Source organism: Scylla paramamosain, chromosome 11, assembly GCF_035594125.1.
Source record: "Scylla paramamosain isolate STU-SP2022 chromosome 11, ASM3559412v1, whole genome shotgun sequence".
NCBI classification, from domain to species: domain Eukaryota; kingdom Metazoa; phylum Arthropoda; class Malacostraca; order Decapoda; family Portunidae; genus Scylla; species Scylla paramamosain.
In genome coordinates, this window is record NC_087161.1 from 25,728,523 (window position 1) to 25,733,522 (window position 5,000).

Consider the following 5,000-nt stretch of genomic DNA (forward strand, 5'->3'; position numbering starts at 1 on the left):
ATTAGAGGGGAAGGGAAGGAGAGAAGGGAGAGGAGTAAAGCGAGAGAAGGAGTGGATAGGGTGAAGGAGGAAAGGAAGGAAGGAGGGAGGTAGGAAGGAGGGAAGATAATCGTCACGGTCACTGAATTTCTGTTTAATCCTTTATCAAATGGTTGCCGCTAAGCTGCGCGGCGCCACTACTACTACTACTACTACTACTACTACTACTACTACTACTACTACTACTACCATTACTATTGTTATTATTACTTTTGCTCTTCTTCATTTTCCTCTTCCTTCTCCTCTTATCTCTTTTTCACCTTCATCATCCCCTCCTCCTTCTCCATCTCCTCCTTCTAGTCCATGTAGTTTTTATTCTTTTTTCTCCTCCTCCTCCTCCTCTTCTCCTCCTCCTCCTTCCTGTTGGTGCACCTTTATATAAACCAATCATTATCTAAGCTCCTGGGAATTTTGATCACGTTTCATCGTTGCCTTATCTTTCCCGGTGATCAGCCCGATACTGTGTCGAGGGCAGGCCGAAGGGTCACGTGGGGAGGAGGGAGGAGGAGGAGTGGGGTGAGGAAGGGGAGGGAGGGGGGAGGTGGACTGGGATGGGAGAATGGGGGTACAAAAAGCGTGTGTATGCGGGAGAGAGAGAGAGAGAGAGAGAGAGAGAGAGAGAGAGAGAGAGAGAGAGAGAGAGAGAGAGAGAGAGAGAGAGAGGTCAATGTAACCGTGACTCCTCAAGTGACCTTCCCGCTTAAAAGGTCACAGGGAAATTGTGTATGTATTACTCAGTCCTTGTCACTCCTTATTTGGTACTCCCCCTCACCCCCCACCTCCCCTCACCTCCCTCTCTCTATCTCCCACTCACCTCCCCTCTCTTCCCCTCTCTCTCTCTCTCTCTCTTCTCCCTCTCACCTCCCCTCTCTTTTTCTATCTACATGTTCTTGGTTCCCTCATCCCCTCTCCCCTCACTTTCTTCTCCTAATTTTTCCTTCCCCTCGTTCTAATCTCTCTCCTTCCTTTATGTCTTATTTTTTCTTTCATTCCCCTTCGTCCTTCATTCTCTCTCCTGCTCATCGCTCACCTCTCTACCTTCCCCTCACCTCTCACTTTTTCCTTCCCCTCTCTTCCCCATTTCCTTTCCCCTAATTTTTTCCTCCTTCCATGTCTTTGTATTCTTCCTTCTTCCCCTCTCTTCCTTCATCCCCTCTCACACTTCTCTTCTCCTCACCATTTCATCATCATTTTTTTTCCTCTTCATTTTCTCAAACTCATTTTTTTTTCCTCTCTCTCATTCTCTCAAATTTCTTCTTCTTCCCTTCTGTCATCTTTGTATCATCCGGTTTTCCCCTCTTCCACTCATACCTACCCTCATTTTTCCCCTTCATCTCTTCCTTCATAAGTTTTCCCTCACTTATTTAAATACTTCCTCTTTCCCCCTCTCTTTATCTTTTTATTCTTCTCTCTTTCTTTCTCATTTTGTCTATCATTCACACTCGTCTCAAAGTTTTCTCTCTCTTCCCCTCACTCCTTCATACTTCTTTCCCCTCCTCCTTCTTCCTTCCTTCCTTCCTTCCTTCCTTCCTTCCTTCCTTCCTTCCTTCCTTCCTTCCTTCCTTCCTTCCTTTTTTGCATTTTCATATCTTAGTTTCCTTTCTTTTAATTATTTCGTACTTTTATTTATCTTTCCCTAATTTCACCACATATTCCTTTCTCTTCCAAATCTTCTCTTTTTTCTTTTCTTTTCTTTTTTCCTCTCTCTCTCTAACTCATCTTTTTTTTCCCTTCGCATTCCCTCATGTCACGTTTTCCTTCTTCATATTTATTTATTTTCCTTTAATCCCCCTCCTATTGATCACTTTCCTTTCCTCCCCTTCTTATCCTTTCATCCTATTTTTCTTTCCCATCTCACCCTCATCGCATTTTCTTTCCCTTCTCCCCTTCCCTTCATCACCTCCAACAAGAACAATTGCCTGTTTATGTCTAAGTTCACCGGCCTAGTTACCTACCTGTCTGTATTTACCTGGAGGAAAATCCAGGTAAGGTCACGTAGAGGGAGGAAGAGGAGAAGGAAGAGGGGAGGGAACAATGGTGGGAAAGAAGAGAGGGAAGGAAAGAAGGTAAAGAGGGGAGGAGTGGAGGGAGGGAAAGGAGAGGGAAGGAGAAGGTGGAGAGAAGGAAGAAGGAAAGGGAAGAAAAGGAGGAAGGAAGAGAGGTAGACTGGGAGAGGAAGGAGAGGAAGGGAGTGAAGGGAGGGTAGGAAGGGAGGAAGGAAGGAACGGTGAGAGAGAGAGAGAGAGAGAGAGAGAGAGAGAGAGAGAGAGAGAGAGAGAGAGAGAGAGAGAGAGAGAGAGAGAGAGAGAGAGAGAGAGAGAGAGAGAGAGAGAGAGAGAGAGAGAGAGAATATGAATAGTTGATGAATATGAATTTTGCTTTCATTTATTTTTATTGTTGCAGTGTGTGTGTGTGTGTGTGTGTGTGTGTGTGTGTGTGTGTGTGTGTGTGTGTGTGTGTGTGTGTGTGTGTGTGTGTGTGTGTGTGTGTGTGTGTGTGTGTGTGTGTGTGGTGTAATCCTTTGTTAGTATTATGTACACACACACACACACACACACACACACACACACACACACACACACACACACACACACACACACACACACACACACACACACACACACACACACACACACACACACACACACACACACACACACACACACACACACACACACACACACACACACACACACGAGGTAATGCAGGTCACGTGTACAGCTGCAGTGCTTTCTTTTCCCTCACCTGGTACGGGGAAAAAAAAAAACTACCCCATTATTTCCTCATCTTCCCCTCACCCCCCCATTTTCCTCCTATATAGTGTAGCGTTCATCATTTTTCGTCCTCCTCTTTCTCCTCCTCTTTCTTTTCCTCTCGTTTTCTTTTTAATGCAGATTCGATAATGGGAGAGGCAGGTGAGGATGATGATCAGGGAGAGAGAGAGAGAGAGAGAGAGAGAGAGAGAGAGAGAGAGAGAGAGAGAGAGAGAGAGAGAGAGAGAGAGAGAGAGAGAGAGAGAGAGAGAGATAAAAAAAACTAACACAGGCCCCCCAAAAAAGACAAACGAATAAAGAAATAAACGAATAAATAAATAAATAAATAGAAAATAAATAAACAAAATATCGTGATGGAGAAAGACACACAAGAGTAGGAGGAGGAGGAGGAGGAGGAGGAGGAGGAGGAGGAGGAGGAGGAGGAGAAAGAAGAAGAAGAAGAAGAGAGTATAGCTGGAGGAGACAGGAAAATGGAGGAGAGCAGGTGTCAGAGAGAGAGAGAGAGAGAGAGAGAGAGAGAGAGAGAGAGAGAGAGAGAGAGAGAGAGAGAGCCGAGGTTTTGTTCCTGTGTGGCAAAGGGCGGCGGACGAGGCGGCGACACCTGCAAACGCCATCTGTCCGTACAGCTGCCGTCTTTGTGTATGGGAGGGTAGGGAGGGGGAGGGGTAAAGGAGGGGGAAACAGCAGGAGTAGGTCAGGGTGGGGATGGGCGGGAAAACTGAGGTGGTTGGTGTTGGTAGGGGGAGGGGAGGTAGATGAGATATACTATGAATTACTTAATTGGGGAGAGGGAAGGGGGAGAGAAGGAGGGAAGGGGTAAGGGTATGGGGGGAAACAGTAGAAGTGGGGGAAACTTTTGGATGATGGGTAGTGGAAGAAATGGGAACGAATGGCGGGAGAGGGAAATAGGGATGAAGGAGGGGGGAAGAGGAGCGGGGCAGGGAAACAGGGTGGTAGAGGGGTGGGAACTGTTTCAGGAGGAGGAGGGGGAGGGGGAGGGGGAAACTAGGGAAGGGAAAGAAGATAGGGATTGGAGGAGTAAGGGTAGGGATGGAAGGGAAAAAATGGGGGAGGAAAACAAAGAAAACTATATTTTTGGGGGGAGGAAAGGGGAGAAGGTTTGGGAGGGAAACAGGGAACTAGGGATAAAATAGAATATGGGGTATGGGAAAGAGAGGGGGAGGGTGAGGAAATGAATAATGAAAGAGGGAAAGAGTAAATCAGGGAAACAGGAAAACAGTGAGGTGGGGGGTAAGAGAGAGAGAGAGAGAGAGAGAGAGAGAGAGAGAGAGAGAGAGAGAGAGAGAGAGAGAGAGAGAGAGAGAGAGAGAGAGTAGGGGAGGAAAGAAATTGAGGGAGGGAAACAAGGAGAGGAAAAAGGTCAGTGAAAGAGGAAAACTTAGAAGTGGGGGGAAGGTGAGAGAGAGTGGAAACGATCTGAGGAGGGAAACAACAAGAGGGGAGGGGAGGGAAACAACAGGGGAGGAAAATCAAGGAAGCGGGGAAACTTTGGGGAGGAAGGGAGAGAGGGAGGGAATGGAATGGAATGGAGGATGAGGAGGGAAACAGGAATATTTTACAGGGGGAGGGAGGGAGGGAGGGAAAGAAGATTGAGGGGAGGGAAACTATTGGGGGGAGAATCAGCGAACTAGGAAAATTTTGAGGGAGTGAAGGGAGAGAAGAGGAAATCATGGAGCTATGAGGGAAGCAGTGAGGGGGAAGGGGAGGGGGAGGAGGGGAAGAGGGGGAGGGAAACAGTAGGAAAGAGCCAGCGAACCGGGGAAATTTAAGGGGGAGGAGGAGGAGGGAGGGAGAAAGGGAGAGATGGGAAAATAGGAAAGAATTGTAGGGAGAGAGAGAGAGAGAGAGAGAGAGAGAGAGAGAGAGAGAGAGAGAGAGAGAGAGAGAGAGAGAGAGAGAGAGAGGGGGGGAGGGTGAAATGGAGGAAGAGAGGGAGGGAAGGAAATAGAAAGGGACTGATGAAAGGAAAACAAAGGAACAAAGAGGAAAATCAAACAACGGAAGACGTAATAAGAAATAAGAAAATAAGGAATAAGTGATAAAAAAAAATATATAGAAAAAAGAGAAAAAGAGAGAGAGAGAGAAAAGAAAAAGATAGACACAATTTTTATCTTGACTGTAAGCGAAGGGAATCTCTCTCTCTCTCTCTCTCTCTCTCTCTCTCTC